We start from the raw sequence: 21,819 nt of genomic DNA, 5'->3' as shown, positions 1-21,819 counted from the left end.
AACAATGCCGCTCATGATGTATAATTAGGTTATGTTCCTATCTCAGTGTATTTGGAACTTGAAAAGCATTTTCCCAAAGAATCTTTGTTATAAATGATAGCTAGTCCCATATCACACCACAAATCTATTTAATTCCTAAAGTACCTGGTAGTACCAATTTATCACTTCACCTATATCTAATATAATCTTCTCTAGCATAAATGTAGATAGATGTGTATCTAGTTAGGTCAATCACTTCCTAAGCATTCTGAATTGAGAACTAGGTGCTAATTGTCTAATAGGAAATGGGAGATTAGAACTTGGACTTCTTCCTAATTATTAGTACATAACGATTACTGCTAAGTCTAGAATTGTGAATTATGAAAGTCAAAATGTGAATTTTTTCAAGGTATAACAACTTTTAACATCTATTAATAATGAATAAATTGGTTGATAATTTTCTAATTATCTGATTTTTATCAGGTAATACATGCTCAGAGAATGACAACTCATATCAACACCAGCCATATTTTATATATATATATATACTAGAGGCCCAGAGCATGAAATTCTTGCGGGGGGGGGGGGGGGCTGGGATGGGGGGAGTCCCTCAGTCCAGCCTACACCCACGCCAACCTGGGACCTCTCAGGGGATGTCAGACTAAACCAGCAGTCAGACATCCCTCTCACCATCCGGGACTGCTGGCTCCCAACCACTCGCCTGCTGCCTGCCTGATTGCCCCTAACTGCTTCTGCCTGCCAGCCTGATCACCCCCTAACCACTGCCCTGCAGCCTGATCGATGCCTGACTGCTCCCCTGCCGGCCCCATTGCCCCCAACTGCCCTCCCCTGCCAGCCCAGTTACCCCTAACTGCCCTCCCCTGCCAGCCATCTTGTGATGACATGGAGATGGCCACTTTGTGACCACATGGGCATGGCCATCTTGTACAAGGGTGTGATGGTCAATTTGCATATTACCTCTTTATTATATAGGATATTTTTATTGATTTCAGAGAGGAAGGGAGAGGGAACGAGAGAGAGAAACATCAATGATGAGAGAGGATCATTGATTGGCTGCTTCCTACACACCCCACACAGGGGATTGAGCCCACAACTCAGGCGTATGCCTCAAGCAGAAATTGAACCACAACCTCCCAGTTCATAGGTCCACACTCAACCACTGAACCACACTGGCTGGACTACACCAGCTACATTTTTAAAAATATGAGCCCTGGCCAGTGTGCCTCAGTTGGTTGAGTGCCATCCCATACACCGAGAAGTTGATGGTTGGATTCCCGGTCAGGGCACATGCCCAGGTTACAGCTCGTTCCCCAGTAGGGGGCTTGCAGGAGACAGCCAAAAGATGTTTTCTTTCTCATCAATATTTCTCTCTCTCTCTCCCCCTATCTCCCTTTTTCTCTCTATAAAAATCAATAAAAAGTATTTAAAAAAATAAATAAAAATATAATTGCAGTGAGAAAAATCAGATTAAAATTTTTAAAAATGGAATTTTAAAAGTTTGTTAATCTATTTTGTGCTACTTTTCAATTTCATCAGTAATACAGACACATTATAGTGACTTTTCCTTCCTTGCTCTAAAAACAGAACACACATGATAACCTAAAATAAAAATTAATATCATATAATTTTTATTTAACTGGAGAAATTGAGAAAGGATTATATGAGAATTGTGAGACTGGTGCTTGCTAACTCCAGCTAGACATGATTATGTAAAAATGTTTGCATATAGACCAAATTTGTTAAGAAAAGAATATTCAAAAGTAAAATGGTTGTGCTAGGATGGTGGGATTATGGATAACTATTATTTTCTTTTCCAAAATTTTTAAGGTAAAAATGTCTAGTAATATGAGATCTAAGCCTACCAATACATTTTCAGGAGAAATTAACTCGCACTACAGTTAGCTCATTTGATTGAACTTTTAAACCAAAGAATCAGTCCTTTTTTTTTTTAAACTGAGAATCTTATAAGAAAGTAAAGAACAAAAGGTAATAATCAAAGCTTATCTAAATACTACTGGTGAGAAGCATGTTTGGAAACAAGATACTTACAACTGTCTATAGGTCTTTAAATATTGCTCTTATTGCTTCTTATATCACATTCAGACAGCACATTTCAGAAAAATGTAGAAACAATGGATAAAATAGCCACATAAATCATAAATCATTGCTAGTTGCTTAGAGCACCATTGGTCAACCAGTAGCTTTCAAATGCCTGCCTATAACAGAATCAGCTGAGAATGTAAAGGCATGCCATTACCAGCTCTTTCAAGATCTGGTGTAGGCCCTCATATTTTTAAAATATCTCAGGTGATGCATATGTAAAGTCGGGTTTTGGAACCACTGGGCTAGATTCAGACTCAGCTAACAACCCACTCAAATAATATTGACTGTTGTAGAATTTATACTGGCAACCTTTAAGAGCCTGGTAACAATTCCAGAACCTTAGGAATGATAATTAAGATGACATCACTTGTTTCTATAGAGCATTGTTTTTAAGCATTGGACTCTTTATATATTACTAGATGCCCAGTGCACGAAATTCGTGCACAGGGGGTGGTCCCTCAGCCTGGCCTGCCCCCCCTGCCCCCCTCACAGTCCAGGAGCCCTAAGGGGATGTCCTACTGACAGATGTCCTCTGCGGGAGGCAGCCGGCCGATCAGGTATATAGATACTTTCTGGAGGCAGCACAGACTCCTTCTTTATTACTTTCCTCTGTGGTTGGAGAACAGGGGACTAAAAGGTGGAGACAGAACTGTGGCCGGGCCTGGGGCTTTTGTAGGCAGCGGAAAGAGGGAGATGGCTGGGGAAAGTCTAGACACGTTTCCTTCGATTGTCCTCCCTTCCTCTGGGCCCCTCCCTCCGTTTTTTCCTTCTTGTGGTGGATGCTTGGGCCTCAGACCAACGGGAACCCAGCGATGGTGGTATTCAGCCCCCTCCCTTCTCATCTGAATGTACAGCCGCCTCACTGTTTTCAAGTGACTAAAGTGCTGGGAATCCACAGCTCCCGGCCTTTCCCCTCTTGGTTTTCTCCTTGGGTCGGTTGCAATGTTCACCAAGACACCAAAGCAGCTCTGCCCTGGTAGTTCTGCACTGGCCCCCACCCAGGCCCCGCCAGAAACTCTTCCTCGAGTCTCCAGGTTCACAGTCTGTGCTTGGGGAGGTTGTCCATAGGCCATGCCCCCAGGCAGATGGGGCAGGGAGGCTAGCTTGGAGAGCTGGAGGAAGATGGCAGAGTAAGTTGGTATGAACAGGAATCTGCTCAGCCAGACTTCCTAAGCACCCCACTGGAACCAGGCCGGGCCCCTTCCCAGTGCCAGGAGGACCCCAGCTGAGGTCCCCTCCTTGCCCCAGCGCCCTCCTCCCCGTTCCACCACCAGGGGTGGGAGCAGCTTGCCCGCAACACTCTGGTCCCTGCCAGCCAGGCAGGCGGCGGCACAGGCAGTGAAGCCTAGGGCGCCGGCAGCCGCAAGCTGGCCTGGTCGCCCCTAACTGCCCCCCTGCTGGCCTGATCACCCCTAACTGCCTGCCTGTTGGCCTGATCGCCCCAACAGCTCTCCCCCCAACCCCCGCCGGCCTGGATGCCCCCAACTGCCCACCCTGCCAGCCTGGTCACCCCACACAGCCTGCTGCTCAGTCGTTGGGTCGCCCCTCACTAACCCCCCTGACAGCCTGGTCGCCCCATGCAGCCTGCTTGTTCAGTCGTTTGGTCATCCCTCACTAACCCCCCCGCCAGCCTGGTCGCCCCACTTGGCCTGTTCAGTCGTCCATTTGGTTGTTTCAGATGTGACGGCCCCTGGCTCGCTCTCTATATATAGATGAGTCCCAAATGATTTTTCCCAAGGGAAAACAAGGAAATTGTTAAAGGTCTTAGAGTCCTATCAAAAGCACTCTCTAGCCAATTTGAATAGGCTTGCTGGCCAAAATGGATCAATCTGAGCATCAATAAAAATAGCTACAATAGGGGGGGGAGGGAAAATGGCGGAGGTATAAAAGGACGTGTCCGGTGCCTTGTCCTGGAGCAGATAAGGGTGAGCAGCTGAAACGGGTAACATGCAGCCCGAATAGGCAGAGGATTTTCAGCTGAGAGACTGTCTGCAGCTAGGAAAGACCAAGAACCCCCAGGAAAAAAAGGGCGGTTGGAGACTGCAGCTGAAGCCTCTCGTGGTGCGCCAGCTAAGCAGCGGAGACTGTGCCATCTTGGGTGGTTGTTGCCGGCATCCAGAGACCAGCTACTAACCTGGAAACAAGGGATCTCAAGCAGTGTGACTGCATGAACTCAGACGAGCACTGCTTCTTCTCACAGAAAGGTTGGACATCCCCTAAAGGTGCAGTTTGCAGTTCGGGTTGGAGGGAGGACCGAGCTCGCGCGCGCGTGGGGCAGAATCTGCGCCCCACAGAGTCCGCAGCCGTTGGGACCAGCGTGACCCGCGAGTGGGGAAGGGGCCCCACAGGGCTGCTGGCAGAAGGGAATGCGAAAAATGAGCCCATAGCTGGACTGGATGTAAAGGAGCAGCCTTGGACTTTGCCAATCTGCTGGCTGCTTGGTGCCAGGGGCGAGTGGGCGCGCGGAGACTGCACGCAGACGTGGAAGGTGGAGGCTTCCGAATTCGCACAACTATCAGGCTCTTGTTACAGTTCCCCTTAGATCCGTGCATTTGATTATTAAACCCAGTGCATGGGATTCCCCAGTTGGGGTCATTTGCAGAGCCTGTAGGGGAAAGTTCTTTTGGGGGAGCCTGGGAAACAGCGGGCAGTGGCAAGGAACCAGCTCTTGGCAGTGGTCTTTTCCAAATACAATAGAGGGGAAAAAAAAAAGAAAAAAAAAACCCGACTGATAGAGAGGACTTATAGCCTCGGAGGTCAATCCAGACACACTGCCACCCAGAGGTAGAGCCACGAACTGTCTCTTCTGTGATCACAAATAAAGGCAGTCTGGTAAACAAATACAACCTGCCTTAAAATCAGGTCTGTGGTTTACTGCATGAGGGACAGTGTATCGCAGGGAAGTTCAACACTCCCCTGAATGCCTGGCAGGACTAAGGCATGCCAAAAAGAAGAGTGGAAGATCTGAAGCACCTTCACTTCCGAATATTTTTATATATTTTTTTAAAATTCTTTTTTCACCATTTCATTAAGAACCTATTTTATTATTTTTTTATTTTTTATTTTTTTCATCACTTGATTTTACCTTTTTAATGACTACATTTTTTAACCAGTATTATTGCTATCCTTTTACCATTTTTTCAAGTGTCATTTTATTTTTTATTTATTTTTTATTTTTCTTTATTTTATTTTGGGATTAGTGTTCTACACTCTATTTTCATCGTTCCTTTAGCATCATTTATCTCTATCTCACATTTAACCTTAAGCCAAAACTCTCTTCCTCCCTTTTCCCCTTTTGTTGTCCTGTTTCTCTTACCCTATTCCCGCTTTGGAATTTCCCTATTCCTTCTTTCTACCCACTGTCTAAATTTCACCCTACTTATATATCTAAGTTCCAATCCCTCGCTCTAAATCCATATACACCTCTCTCTTATCTTTCTTCACTATCTAATTTTTTTTTCTCTCTCTCTCTGTCGTTTTGCTAGTGTTTGCTTGATTTTGAGTATATTGGGGTTTTTTATGCTTGTGTGGGAAATTGTTTTGTTTTTCAATTTCATTTTTCTGTTTTGCTTACTTTTTCTTTATCTGGTTATTTTTGTGCTTCTGTTTTCCCTTGCCTCGCTTGATATTGGTGGTTGTTTGTAGTTTGCATTAGTCTCCAGGGATCTGCTGCTGGAGTTCATTGAGATTGGTTGCGGTTCTCTTGGAGTTTTCTCCCCATACAAATAGCCTCTTCCCCACCTCTATTTCATTCTCTTACTTTTTTGTTTGTTTGTTTTTGTGGTTTTTTTGGTTTTTGTTTTTTGTTTTTCTTTTTTTTTGTCTTTTTGTTTTTTTCTTCTCTCCCTTTTCCCAATCTCATTTCGGCACTCCTTTTTGTTTTTTATTTTTCTCTAATCTATATCCTCTTTTTTCTTCTTTATCCCCTAATTCTCTTCGCTCGGGGGGGGGGGGGTCACCTTTATTTGGGGTTATTAATATCGTGAATGCATTTAGTTCGGTGCCTTGTACGTTGTGCCTTGTTGTGTTGTATTTTGAGCCTTTGAATCAGCGCAGCAGAGAGAGAACTACATAACCAAACACCTTGAGAAGAGAAATCATGGTGAAACAAAGAAACAACCCAAATATGAAAGAAAAACAGGCAGCATCAGAAAAGGAAGTAAACGAAATGGAGGCAATGGAGGCAAGCAACCTGTCAGAGAAAGAATTCAGAGTAATGGCCATAAGGTGGATGAAAAGAATGGAAGACCAATTCAACAATATGTGTAGGAACCAAGAGGAAATGAAGAAGAACTAAGAGGAAATGAAGAGAAACCAAGAAGAAATGAAAAATGACATCACTGCCATAAAGAACTCAATAGAAAGCATCAACAGTAGACTAGAAGAAGCAGAGGACCGCATCAGCGAGCTAGAAGACAAGGTAGAAAAAAATACCCAAACAGAACAGCTTCTAGAAAAACAATTAAAAAGCAGGAGGAGAGCCTAAGAGAACTCTGGGACAATGCTAAACGAAACAACATCCGAATAATAGGGGTGCCAGAAGGAGAGGAAACTGAGCAAGGAATAGAAAACGTGTTTGAAAAAATAGTAACAGAAAATTTCCCTGATATAGGGAGGAAAAAACTCACACAAATCCAAGAAGCTCACAGAGTCCCAAACAAAATGAACCCGAAAAGACCGACACCAAGGCACATAATAATTAAATTGGCAAACACCAATGACAAAGCCAGAATCTTAAAAGAAGCCAGAGAGAGACAGAAAGTTACCTACAAAGGATCCCCCATCAGACTAGCGACCGATTTCTCAACAGAAACACATCAGGCAAGAAGGGAATGGAATGAAATATACAAAGTCATGCAAAGGAAGGGTCTGAATCCAAGAATACTATACCCAGCGAGGCTATCAATCAAAATTGAGGGTCAAATCAGGAGCTTCACAGACAAAAACGGTCTACAGGAGTTTATTACAACCAAACCAGCAATGCAAGAAATGCTAAAGGGTCTGCTGTAAATAGAAAAAACAGGAAACAAAGAAGGAATGCAGCAGTAAAGAACAAAAATGGCGACTAACAAGTTTCTATCAATAATAACTTTAAATGTAAATGGATTAAATTCCCCAGTCAAAAGGCATAGGGTAAATGAGTGGATAAGAAAACATGACCCATATATCTGCTGTCTACAGGAAACCCACCTCAGCAAAAAAGACGCACACAGACTGATGGTGAAGGGATGGAAAAAGGTTTTTCAGGCCAATGGAAGTGAAAAAAAAGCCGGGGTAGCAATACTTATATCTGACAAATTAGATCTCAAAGTGAAGGACATAAAAAGAGGTCAAGAAGGCCACTTCATAATATTAAAGGGAGCAGTCCAACAAGAAGAAATACTTCTGGTGAATATATATGCACCCAATATAGGAGCACCCAAATACGTAAGAAATCTTCTGGAGGAGATCAAGGGAGAGATTGACAGCAATACAATCATAGTAGGGGACCTTAACACCCCATTATCTCCACTGGACAAATCCTCTAAACAGAAACTCAGCAGAGAAACATCACTCCTAAATGACTCACTAGATCAGATGGAATTAATTGACATCTTCAGAACATTTCACCCCAAAGCCACAGAATATGCATTCTCCTCAGGTGCACATTTGTCATCTTCAAAGATAGACCATATATTGGGTCACAGACAAAGTCTCTTCAAATTCAAGAAAATTGAAATCATATCAAGCATCTTCGCAGACCACAAAGGCATAAAACTGGAAATCAACTACAAAAAAAACAATCCAAAAAAATCAAACACATGGAGACTAAATAGCATGCTATTAAACAACGACTGGGTTACCAGTGAGATCAAAGAAGAAATAAAAAACATCATGGCAACAAATGACAATGAAAACACAACAATCCAAAACCTATGGGACACAGCAAAAGCAGTCTTGAGAGGGAAGTTCACAGCTCTACAAGCCTACTGCAAGAAACAAGAAACAATGAGAATAAATGACCTAACTCTACAACTCGAAGAATTAGAAAGAGAGCAACAAAAAAAGCCCACTGTAAGCAGAAGGAAGGAAATAACAAAGATCAGAGCGGAGATAAACGACATAGAGACCAAAAAAACAATACAAAAGATCAACAAAACCAAGAGCTGGTTCTTTGAAAGGATAAACAAGATTGATACACCTCTAGCCAGGCTCACCAAGAAACAAAGAGAGAGGACCCAAATAAACAAAATCAGAAATGAAAGAGGAGAAATAACAACACACCCCATAGAAATACAAAGGATTGTTAGAAAATACTATGAACAACTCTACTCCAACACACTAGACAACCTGGAGGAAATGGTCATATTCCTAGATAAATACAACCTTCCAAAACTTAACCAGGAAGAATCTAAAAATCTCAATAGGCCAATAACTATGGAGGAAATCGAAGCAGTAATCAAAAAGCTTCCAGCAAACAAAAGCCCGGGGCCAGATGGCTTCACAGGGGAGTTTTACCAAACATTCAAGGAAGACCTAAAACCTATTCTCCTCAGACTATGTCGAAAGATCCAAGAGGAAGGAACACTTCCCAGCTCATTCTATGAAGCCAACATCACCCTAATCCCAAAACCAGATAAAGACAATACAATGAAAGAGAATTATAGGCCAATATCCCTCATGAACATAGATGCCAAAATCCTCCACAAAATCCTAGCAAATCGGATCCAGCAGTACATCAGAAAGATCATACACCATGACCAAGTAGGATTTATCCCAGGGATGCAAGGATGGTACAATAACCGCAAATCAATAAACGTGATACACCACATAAACAAATTGAGAGAGAAAAACCACATAGTCATATCAATTGATGCGGAAAAAGCATTTGACAAAATCCAACACCCTTTCTTGATAAAAACTCTCAGCAAGGTAGGAATAGAAGAATCATACCTCAACATAATAAAAGCCATATATGACAAACCCACAGCCAACATCATAATCAATGGGCAAAAACTAAAACCATTCCCCCTAAAAACAGGAACAAGACAGGGATGCCCCCTCTCACCACTCCTGTTCAACATAGTACTGGAAGTACTAGCCGTTGCGATCAGACAAGAAGAAGAAATAAAAGGCATCCAGATTGGAAAAGAAGAAGTAAAACTGTCCTGATTTGCAGATGACATGATACTGTACATACAGAACCCTAAAGACTCCATCAAAAAATTATTAGACTTAATAAATGAATTCGGCAATGTAGCAGGATACAAAATTAATGCTAAGAAATCCATGGCATTTCTTTACACCAATAGTGAACTTACAGAAAGTGAAACTACAGAAGCAATCCCATTTACCATTGCACCAAAAAAATTAAAATACCTAGGAATAAACTTAACTAAGGAGGTAAAAGACTTATATGCTGAAAACTACAGGACACTGAAAAAAGAGATAGAGGAAGACATAAACAGATGGAAGAATATACCGTGTTCATGGATTGGTAGAATCAACATCATCAAAATGTCCATACTACCCAAAGCAATTTATAGATTCAATGCAATCCCCATTAAATTACCAACGGCATATTTCACAAATCTAGAACGAACGTTCCAAAAATTCATCTGGAATAAAAAAAGACCCCGAATAGCTGCAGCAATCCTGAGAAAGAACAAAGTAGGTGGGAACTCAATACCAGATATCAAACTGTATTACAAAGCCACTGTTCTTAAAACAGCTTGGTACTGGCACAAGAACAGACATATAGATCAATGGAATAGAATAGAGAACCCAGAAATCGATTCGACAAAGGAGGCAAGAGCATACAATGGAGTCAAGACAGTCTTTTCAATAAATGGTGTTGAGAAAACTGGACAGATACATGCAAAAGGATGAAACTAGATCACCAACTCACACCATACACAAAAATAAACTCAAAATGGATAAAAGACTTAAACGTAAGACGGGAAACCATAAAAATACTAGAGGAATCCACAGGCAGCAAAATCGCAAACATATGCCGAAGAAATTTCTTCTCTGATAATGCTCCTAGGGCAATGGAAACTAAAGAGAAAATAAACAAATGGGACTACATCAAAATAAAAAGCTTTTGCACAGCAAAGGAAACCATCAACAAAACAACAAGAAGACCCACTACATGGGAGAACATATTTGCCAATGATACCACCGATAAGGGTTTAATTTCCAACATTTACAGGGATCTCATAAAACTTAACAAAAGGAAGATAAACAATCCAATAAAAAAATGGGCAACGGATCTAGATAGACACTTTTCGAAAGAGGACATACAGAAGGCCGAAAGATATATGAAAACCTGCTCAAAGTCACTAATTATACGAGAGATGCAAATCAAAACGACAATGCAGTATCATCTCACACCTGTCAGAATGGCTATCATCAACAAATCAACAAACAACAAGTGTTGGAGAGGATGTGGAGAAAAAGGAACCCTTCTGCACTGCTGGTGGGAATGCAGACTGGTGCAGCCACTGTGGAGAACAGTTATGGAGCTACCTCAGGAGACTAAAAATGGAACTCCCATTTGACCCAGTGATCCCACTACTAGGAATATATCCCAAGAAACCAGAAACGCCAATCAGAAAGGATATATGCACCCCTATGTTCATAGCAGCACAATTCACCATAGCTAAGATTTGGAAACAGCCTAAGTGCCCATCAGCAGATGAGTGGATTAGAAAACTGTGGTACATATACACAATGGAATACTATGCTTCGGTAAAAAAAAAGGAACTCTTGCCTTTTGCAACAGCATGGATGGAACTGGAGAGCATTATGCTAAGTGAAATAAGCCAGTCAGAGAAAGATAAATACCACATGATCTCACTCATTTGTGGATTATAGAGAACAACATAGACTGATGAAAAGGGACAGACCCAAAGACTGAGAAACAGCGATCAGGCTACCAATCCCCAGAAGGAAAAAGGGGAGGGCGGGGGTAAGGGGAAGAGATCAACCGTAGGACTTGTATACATGTATATAAGCCAAACCAATGGACATGAACAACAGGGGGATGGGAGCATGAGTTTGTGTGTGGGGGGGAGGCTGGGGGTTAATGGGGGGGATGTGGACACATTTGTAATACCTTAACTAGTAATAAAAAAAATAAAAAATAAAAATAAATTAAAAAAAAATAAAGTAAACACAAATGTATTATAGAGAAGAATGCAAAATTAGCATGGGTTTTTAAAAAAAAAATAAAGAACCCTCAAAGAATATTCCACCCTTGCAATGGTCTCATGCTATATCCCCAGAACTTCTCAGCTGGTAGGAGTGCAGAGTTTTATAAACTCCCATGTAAGGCATTAATAAAAAAAAAAAAAAAAAAAAAAAAAAAAATAGCTACAATAAACAGTAACAAATCAATTTTCAATCCGAAGTTGGGTATCTGCATATACAGAGGGCCAATTTAAATTTGAGGCAGATTTTCAACTGTGCCATGGTGGGTCCCTCTAACCATGCCCACCCCCTCAGACCCTTGTTGTTCAAGGGTCAACAGTAACTTTATATCCATGAATTGTTAATAATCCTTAACAAACAAAACAAAAACCCTCTCTGACCACCTTTTAAGGATGCTAGGTGACGCTATACTTTTACGGTAACAAAGAATTGATAGTGATATTATTTTATAGACATAGTCTAGGCAATAAGTGAAAAAAGAATAAAAAACTTAGACTATTACCATTCTGCAACCCCTAAGGAATTAATGGAGCTGAGTAATGATCGCCAATGATAGTTAATACTGCAAAAAGAGGGGTAAAATAGTATCTCCTAACAATACAAGTATATATATCATCATTCACGTACTCTTGACAAAATTATCCAATCAAAAATTATCTGATATCAATCTGATCAAGCCTTTACTAATAGATATTACTACCACTTTACAGGAAATAAAGAGGACACAGGAACATATTAAATGATACACATAGATGCAATCAACAAAATTCAGACTTTGGAAAATTCTGTAGGCAAATAACCAGATTTTTTAAAAAATTGGGGGAGGGAAGAAATTCTGCTTCTGGGTGAGATGCAAAAGCTAACAGGAGATTAGAATTCTCACCCAGAACTACAAAAGCCATATACGTGCAGAATACAGAAGCCACCTGAAGGGGCTACAAATCTGAAAATGTTTGAAAAAAGTCTCAAAGAAGTGCTCTGACCTCCACAGCCTTTTCCCTAGAAACCTTATGCCCATTCTAGGCAGAAAAAGAGGCTTTACACTCATGGAAAGCAGATTCTGGAGGACAGAGAACCCAGCAAAGAATTCAGAGGAAACTTAAGAGGACCTTAAGAACACAACCAGAATCCTTAGGATATTTCTCCCAAGAGGGAAAACTACAAAAATGTGAAGTAAATGGTGACATAAATGGGCCCACTCTCCATACCTTGTTCCCTTCCCACAAAAACAAAAAGTGATACTTAAGTTGCCAGAATAGTCCATGGGTCCTTACTTATATATTACTAGAGGCCCGGTGCATGAAATTCATGCACTCGGGGGGAGGGGGGGGTCCTCAGCCCAGCCTGTGCCCTCTCGCAGTCCAGGAGCCCTTGGGGGATGTCTAACTGACAGCTTAGGCCCCCTGGCAGTCAGACATCCTTAGCGCTGCCATGGAAGCAGGAGAGGCTCCCACCACTGCCACTGCGCTCACCAGCCATTAGCCCGGCTTCTGGCTGAGTGGTACTCCCTCTGTGGGAGCTCACTGACCATCAGGGGGCAGCTCCTACATTGAGTGTCTGCCCCCTCGTGGTCAGTGTGCGTCATAGCAACCGGTCGTTCCACTGTTCAGTCGATTTGCATATTAGCCTTTTATTATATAGGAGGATATACCTGTGATGAAAACATTACAAAATAATGTTACAATAAAAGTACTAAAACAAAAATTAAATATATTCATTAATCCAAACACTTATAGAACACTTGTGCCTTTTTGAATGAGGGAGGGTACAAAAGAAATGTAGCTGTATTTTTTTATATTACAGTTTTTAAAAAAACTGCTCACTGCTATTACCACAGTCATAGTAATTGCAATGTAAAAAGACTGTAAGGAATTTATGGAGTTATTTTCAAATTTAGGGCTATTATTAAGTACTAGAAGCCCATTGCACGAAGATTCACACAATAGGCCTTCCTTCTTCCTTCCCCTGGCTGCTGGCACCAGTTTTCCTCCAGCACCCAGGATCCAGGCCGCAGCGGAGAAGCCAAGCCTCTTCAGTCTTCACTCTGGCCGGAGCCTTCAGTCTTCGCTCTGCGCCTGCATATGCAAATTAACCGCCATCTTTGTTGGGTTAATTTGCATAGTCGCTCTGATTGGCTGGTGGGCGTAGCAGAGTGACACCAATTTGCATGTTTCTCTTTTATTAGTGTAGATAGCAATTTTTACTGTCTACATGGACAAAAATATGTTTTATAAAAAAGAAAAAAGTTTATCCCTTCAAACATATCATATGGTAAAAAAAAAAAGTCCCATTATCTCTTAGGCCGAAAAAATTCTTACATACAAACTAGAATGGAAGACAAATCTCCATTTTCACAGATCATCTAATCTTGGACATGGATTTTAAATTTCATACAGTCATCTATACCTTCCAATAGCTTTGTAAGTACAAAAAGGTACAAAGAAATAAAGAAGAAAAAAAGGGAAAATTTCTAAAGATTATTTCTATAGGCTTCAGTGGTAAGTTAAAATATTTTGATCTATTCAAATCTATTAAAGAAAAGCCTTGCAAAAGCAAAGAATTTGAAAGTTTTGGCCTCAGCCTGAAGTGTTAAAAGCCAATAAGGCTTTTTGTGAAATGAGGGTTTTTCACACACACACACACACACACACACACACACTCACATTTAGATCAGGTAAAGTCACTTTTTTCCTTAAGATTATTATTAAAACTTGAAAGTAGGAGGTTCAAAATTGTAGATATCTCTCTTTTGCAAGAATGGGTTTACATAAATATTATTTCAGCAATGATAGCATTAAAAAAAAAAAAAAGTGGCTAGATAATGTATGGCCCCTCCATTTAGGACCTAAATCTTTATTTTTGAAATTGCATATTTTACTGTTATAAATAAATCTGACTAAATAGGTGTTTTATCTAAAAGCTTATGCAAAATTATAATATGTATTAGGAAGTCAGGATACCAATGCAAATCCACAGCACTCTGAGTTAACCATCTATAGAACACACATCCAAAACATGAAAAAAAGTACAATGTTCTTTCAATATGTTTTTAATTTGGTTATAGCTAAACTGTTAAGGAAAAAAAATATCTATCTGCTAGATACAGAAATAAATAGCAATATGTATATACATGGGTTAGTATAACCACATTATGTGTCCTAACAAGTGAAAGGACCAAAAGCAGTACAGCAGCACATATCATACCTAGAGCCTGGATCTTAGTTTCTAACTACCATTCTCTAGTAAAAGAAACCTGGCTTCCCTGGAGTCAAGGCTGGGACAGGAAAAATACAATGTAGTTTGAAACACCTTTTAGTGTCAGAGAGTAAAAAAGTACTTTAAAGAAGGGGGGGGGGGGGAGTGATGGGGGTATGTCAAAGGGCTATAAGAGGCGATATTTGAATAGCCTCAAAATATCTTTCCCCCACATATTAATTTACTGTAGTGGTTCTAACAAATGTCTACAAATTCTTTGATATTTCTTCCTTCAGGAAGTGGAGCTTAATTCCCTTCCCTTTGGGTGTGGGATGGACTTAATGAGTTGCTTCTAAGGAACAGCTCCTAATGGCCAAAGCCAGAACAATTTCAGCAACAAAATAAACAGTACTAATAGTTTTGGGTTATAACCCAAAGACTAAAACAGAATTCAGTGAGCCCAAATACAACTATATAAATGATTGAATAAATAACGAAATGTGAGGTGAATAAATAACAAAATGTGGGGACAAGACAAATCTTCCTCATAGAAGAATTCCAAATAATAAATGTAAAAACAAATAAGGGAATTAAAATATCACCATTAAAACACCACTAATAATTGTTGCAGGCAAAATCCATTCTGAGGAATGATAAAATTTAGTAGGGGAAACTTTAAAGAAAAACAGGATATTTGAATAGCCTCAAAATATCTTTCTCCCACATATTAATTAATTTATTGTAGTGGTTCTAACAAATATCTACAAATTCTTTGATATTTCTTCCTTCAGGAGGTGGAGCTTAATTCCCTTCCCATTGGGTTGGACTTAGTAACTTGCGTCTAATGAACAGAGTTTGGAAAGGGAAAAGGGATAATTTTACAGTGAAGAAATCTGGTAGACACCACCTTAACCAAGTGATCAAAGTTAATATAACCAGTAATATGTTGTGTTGGTATCATATATCCTTCAATTATAATGCAACAAGAAAAGGCACTTTACCTCCATGGTATTCTTCCCCAAAAGTCTACAGCATGAATCCTGATATCAAAACATATAACAAAACTATAGTAATCAAAACAGTGTGAAACCAGCATAAAGATAGACACATAGCCCATTGGAATAAATAAAGACCAGAAATTAAGCCTCCCATACATGGTTAAATGATCTTTAACAAGTGTTCCAAGACCACACAATGGGGAAAAACTGTTTCTTCAACAAATGGTGCTGAGAAAACTGGATAGCACATACAAAAGATTGAACTTGGACCCTTACCTTATACCATATGCAAAAGTTAACTCAAAATGTATTGAAGATCTAAACACAGAATCTAAAACTATAAAATTCCTAAAACATAGGGGGAAAGTCATGCTATTAGATTCTTAGATATGATATTAGAAGCCTAGGAAACAAAAGCAAAAATAGAAAAATGACACTATAACAAACTTAAAACCTCTGTAGGAAGCAACCAAGTAAAAAGGCAACAACCTACAGAATGGGAGAAAAATAACTGCAAATCATATAAGTTCGCCTAGAAGTACAACTGTGACAATATGATCTGCCTCAACTGTTTTGCCCATCTGCACCCCAGTGCTGTCAACTCCCACAAGACATGTGGTTACACCAACAACCTGTGTCCCAAGAAGGTCAAATAAGGCCCCTCCACCATCCACCTGCTCAGCCAGTGGGCTGCCTCTTGCCTGAATACCCTAGGCCCTGGGGCCTCAATAAAGTTTCCCTTTCACTGATTGGAGTAGTACAAAGAAGAGGAAAGAAGAAAGCAGAAGCCTCTGCAATACTTCAAGTAAGAAATGAGTAGGAATGAAAATGTGAAGAAAATAGATAGGTTTAGTGCCCTACTAAAAAAATAGAGTTGAGGGAAAAGGATGTAAAAATAAATCTCTCAAGTGTCTGGATGGAAAGTAGTGTTATTGCCCAAAATAGGGACTACACAAGGCAATGAGCTTAGCCTCAGTCATGCTGAGTGGAGACATTTTAACTGGAGATATTCAGGGGAGAAGATACATGAATCTGGAACTCAGATGCAACCTGAGCAGAATATAAATTTAGAAAATAGAAGCCAGTAGATGATTAAAAACAGGAGATGAGACCACTAGGGAGAAAGTATAAAAGAGAAGACAACCAAGACCAGAAACCTATTATTAAGGAGCAAATTCAGGAAGAATAGCAAACAAAAGACTGAAGAAAGAGCAAGAGAAGTGGGGAATTACTGACAGCGTCAAATAGGGCACAGAGTTTAAGTTAGTTGAGTACATACTTAAAACAAGGGCCAGCTTTGGCATTCAGATCACTATTGTCCTTTGCTATAGTTCTATCAAAAGCAAACCTTTTTAAAAGGCCTTAAATGACCTAAAAAACTTTTAAGAACTAAAATTTGCACCACTCTGTACCTTCACTTCCACATCAATTTCAAACTAGTTCATGCAAGCACTCTTTGCAAAAAAACAATAATCATAAGTGGAAGATATTAATGCTAAGAATTTACAACTATAAAAGAAAAATATAGTTTATCCCACGGGTAAAATAAACATAATTATTTATTGTTCTTTGTATATAATGTACATAATAAACATTATTACATATAAAAATTCAGTGCTTTTCCATATGTGAAATCTTTTATAATCATATATTAGGAAAAAATCTGGTCAGCATGAAAATAAAATACTTATTGAGCACCTAGTATCCTATATAAACAAAGCCTAATATGCAAATTGTCCCCTCAGGCAGTCATTTGACCAGAAGTTTGACCGCTCACTATGACTGGCGCTGACCACGAGGGGGCAGCATAGAACATGGTGGGCGTTGGTGATACGGCGCTGGCAGCGGGCAGCAATGGAGGCGCTGTCAGCCCTGATGGGCCCCTCGATGGCAGCGGGACTGCAGCGGGATGGTGGAGCAGGTGAACGGGTGGTGCCAGGCCAATTCGGGTGCAAGGGGGAGCCTTATTGCCCCACCAATCGCCCCGCAGATGGTGGCCAGCGGCCGCGGTGGGGGGCGGGGCTGCCACCCAGCTCCCAGGCGCTAAGGGAGCCAGATGGGGGGCCTGGCCAGCCCCAATCAATCACCCCGCAGGCAGGATGGTGGAGCAGGTGAGGGGGTGGTGCTAGACCAAGACAGGGTGGCAGGTGGGGCTGCAGGGCTGCAAGGCTGGGGGGTACGAGCTGGGGCCCGATCTCTGCAGACCACCCGAAGGGACCCCACCCGTGCACAAATTCGTGCACTGGGTCTCCAGTATACTATAAAAAAAATGTTTTAAAAGCTTGTTACTCTGTCCATTCACAGACATGGGAATCTCTGATTCACAGCTTAACTTTATGAGCTCTTTAGAATGAAAATGCTCTCATCACCAGTATTAGCAGCCTAGAGAATAATCTTCCTCCAAGGAATTTCTTTAAGCAATCAAGAATGGAGCCTCTACAGCAAGCATGTCAAACTCAAAGGCTAACACGGGCCAATAAACAAGGTTTAAGTTTATGTGGGCCACAAAAGAACAAAAGCTTCAATTTTCATAGAAATGTAGGTTTATTTCGATAGAGGCATGCTGAATACAAAGGGCTGAAATAAATGTATAATCGTTAACATAAAATAATAGAACATTTTAATAAAAATTAATATTTTTTTCTTGAACATTAACTTACCAGACACTGAATAACTGCACAAATTAATAAGCGTAACACAAATAAACCTATTTTTCTTGTTTTCCGAAAGCGAAATATTTCCTGTTGCGTATGCCAAACAAGTCAGTCCAAGACTAATGAAGTAGCAATCGGCTGCTAAAATATTCACTGCTAGTATTAGTGGAGAGAAATGGTGCGCCTGCACATAAGCCATGTAAGGGAAATGAATGCAACATGATTATAGAAATCAGTCATTAGCGAACGTTGTAGTTCATTATTAATAATTATGTATAACAGGATACTGTAAAAATTAAGTTACAAAATTTTTATTAAAACGTTTCTTACATACCATTATATTGGTTGGGCTGCAAAAATATTCGTTGGGGACCGCATGCAGCTCGTGGGCCGCGAGTTTGATATGCTTGCTCTACAGTAAGTACAAGAAGCTAAGAATCAGCCAGGACAACTCTTCCAGGGGAGCTTATACAAACCATATTAGGAAATTAGTAGAGTGCGGTGGATTAAAGACAACCAGACATTTGTTGCCACTCCTTCTATCAAGAGGTAGAGCCTATTTTTCCTCCCCCCCTCCTTGTCTCTGGGCTGGCATCATGACTTTCTTTGACCAAAGAATTAGGTGGAAGAGTGTTGTGCCTCTGCCACACTTTCACTCTCTTGGGAGCTAGCCACCATGCTACAAAGAAATTGGGCTGGAGACCACTAGGAGAGAGAGGACAGGTACTGGCAAAGAGAACAGAAATGCCCGGACTTCCAGCCAAACCTGATAAGGCCCCAGACCTGTGGGTGTGGCCATTTTGGACCTTCTAATACTGACTAGCCACCTTCTGAATGCATGAGAGATCCCCAGTGAGACCAGCAAAGACTCACCCAACTACCCTATAGAACCTATAATAAAAGAGTAATACGCTAATTAGACCAGACGTATTCTGGACATCATTCCAGACATCCTTCCTAACTAAGCGGGAGCCAGAGGGAAGCCAGTCCAGTCCCGGGTGCCTGCAGGCGGCCCGAGGGAAGCCAGCTTAGGTCCTAGGTGCCTGGGGGCAGCCCAAAGGAAGCCAGCCTGGGTCCCGGGTGCCTGCTGGTGGCTGGAAGAAGAAAGCCTGGGTCCCAGGTGCCAGAGGGAAGCTGGTGCTGACAGCCCGTGGAAGGAAGGCCTACTCTTGCACGAATTTTCATGCACTGAGCCTCTAGTCATGAAATAAATTGTTATCGTTTAAACCAGGGGTGGGGAATGTCTAGTCTGCAGGCCGTATAAGGCCCATGAAAATATTTTGGTTTGGCACTGCCATGCATTAGGAGTGAGTTAATTAAATGTTTGACCAAATATAACAGGCTAATTTTGAAGTTGATAAGTTTGTATGGCTCTTGAATGATGTTATAAATATTCAAATGGCCCTTGGCAGAAAAATGGTTCCCCATCCCTGGTTTAAACCATAAACTTCTGGAATGGTTTGCTATACAAAGAATAGAAATCTGAAACACTGAACATAATTATCTTGTGATTTTATTTTTTAGCATTTCCTACGATGTTTTCCCTAAACAACAGTAAATAGCTTTTAACGACTCTGTGGTTGCAATATAAATAAATGTCACTAACATGGAAAAAAAAAGAATTTGTGGTTCTGTGTCAAATTGGGAAAAGGCAAGTTGTATGAACAACCAAAGCACATTCTCAGAAGTATCAACTAAGGAAGACAAATGCTCCCTTGGGACAGTTACTGAGTGTTCAAACAGAGTACTATACAGTTATCCAATATCCATTCTCTCCTTTCCAGGTAACAGAATTCCTAACTGAACATATGACCATCAAAATAAAGACATTTCCTAGCCTTCCTTGCAAATAAATTCTTGCAACTAAATCTGGACCAAGGGATGTTAGCAGAAGTTAGCAAAGGAATGATGTGGCAGTTTACAGGGGGAAAAAATCCCTAAGAGATTGCAAGTTATCTGACCCTTCAGATAACCAGCTGCCTGGAAATTACACCTTGAACCATGAAGATGAAGTCCACACACTTGAGATCACCAAAGTGTAAATTAAAGCAGCTGGGGTTCCTGAGGAGTTCATAAGCAGAGTCAGTATACCAATCTCCAACTGCAAAAGTCACACTTTTACATAAAAAAGAAACTTCTGGTTAAACCAATGTTATCTGGGGTTTTCCAACACTCTTAATTGAAACTAATCCCATCTCATGCAGTGGTAACAACAAGAAGAGCTGTCCCATGACACAGCAAAGAAGTCTGGAATATCAGCTTAACAATAACCCACAACCGTCGGACCAACTAGAAGTCTGGAATATCAAAATGTAGTTTCTAGAGCAAAGGTAATACAATGGAACAAAGATAGTCTTTTCAACAAATGGTGCTGGAACAACTGGACATCCACAAGCACACACACAAAAAAAGAATCTAGATACTGGCCTTTGATCCTTCACAAAATTTAACTAAAAATGGATCACAGACCTAAATGTAAAACCCAAAACTATACAATTCCTAAGAACTAAGGGGAAAACCTAGATGATACAGGATATAGCAATGACTTTTTAGATACACCACCAAAAGAATGATCCATGAGAGAAATAATAAACTAGACTTCATTAAAATTAAAAACGTTTGCCCTCGCTGGTTTGGCTCAGTGGACAGAGCGTCGGCCTGTGGACTGAAAGGTCCCGGGTTCAATTCCGGCCAAGGGCATGTACCTTGGTTGCGGGCACATCCCCAGTGGGGTGTGTGCAGGAGGCAGCTGATCGATGTTTCTTTCCCATCGATGTTTCTAGCTCTCTATCCCTCTCCCACCCTCTCTGTAAAAAAATCAATAATATATTTTTAAAAAAAAAACAAAAAACTTTTGCTCTGTGAAAGACTACATCAAGAGAATGAGAAAACAAGCCACAGACTGGGAGAATATATTTGCAAAGACACACCTGATAAAGGACTGTTATCCAAAATGTACAAAGAATTCTTACAATACAGTAAGAAGACAAATAACATGATCAAAACAATGTGCCAAATACCTTAACAGAGACCTCATCAAAGATATACAAATGGCAAAAAAGCACATCAAAAGATGCTCACACCATATGTCATCAGGGAAATGCACATTAAAACAACAATGGGGCACTACTACATACCTATTAGTATGTCCAAAATCCAGAACACTGAAAACCAAATGCTGACAAGGATGTGGAGCAACAGAAACTCTCATTCACTACTGCTGGGAGTGCAAAATGGTACAGCCACTTAAGTTTCTTATAAAATTAAACATAGTCTGACCATACAATCCAGCAATTGTGCTCCTCGGTATGCACCCAAACAAGCTGAAAACTTATGTTCACACAAAAACCTGCACATGGATGTTTACAGCAGTTTTATTCAAAGCTGCCAAAACTTGGAAGTAACCAACAAGTCCTACAGAAGGTAAATGGATAAGCTATGGTACATCCAGAAAATGGAATATTATTCAGCACTAAAAAGAAATGAACTATTTAAGCCATGAAAAGACATGGAAGAAACTTAACTACTCTGTATGATACTATAATGGTGGGTACATGCCATTAGACATTTGTCCCAAACCATACAATGTACAACACCAAGAGTGTACCCTAAGATGAACTATGGACTTTTGGGTAATTATGATGTATACACGTAGGTTCATCAATTATAACAAATGT

The 21,819-nt window shown here is 40.6% G+C and overlaps 1 protein-coding gene across 7 annotated transcripts in view; it reads right to left on the bottom strand.

Moving 5' to 3' along the window:
• Nucleotides 1–21,819, bottom strand: part of OLA1 (Obg like ATPase 1) — a 172,493-nt gene that overhangs the window by 142,663 nt on the left and 8,011 nt on the right. The gene's annotated exons all lie outside the window — the stretch shown is intronic.

Source organism: Myotis myotis, unplaced genomic scaffold (assembly GCF_014108235.1).
Source record: "Myotis myotis isolate mMyoMyo1 unplaced genomic scaffold, mMyoMyo1.p scaffold_m19_p_8, whole genome shotgun sequence".
Classification (NCBI taxonomy): Eukaryota; Metazoa; Chordata; class Mammalia; order Chiroptera; family Vespertilionidae; genus Myotis; species Myotis myotis.
The sequence above is the reverse complement of the archived record's forward strand: the minus strand, read 5'-3'. Positions and strand labels throughout refer to the sequence as shown.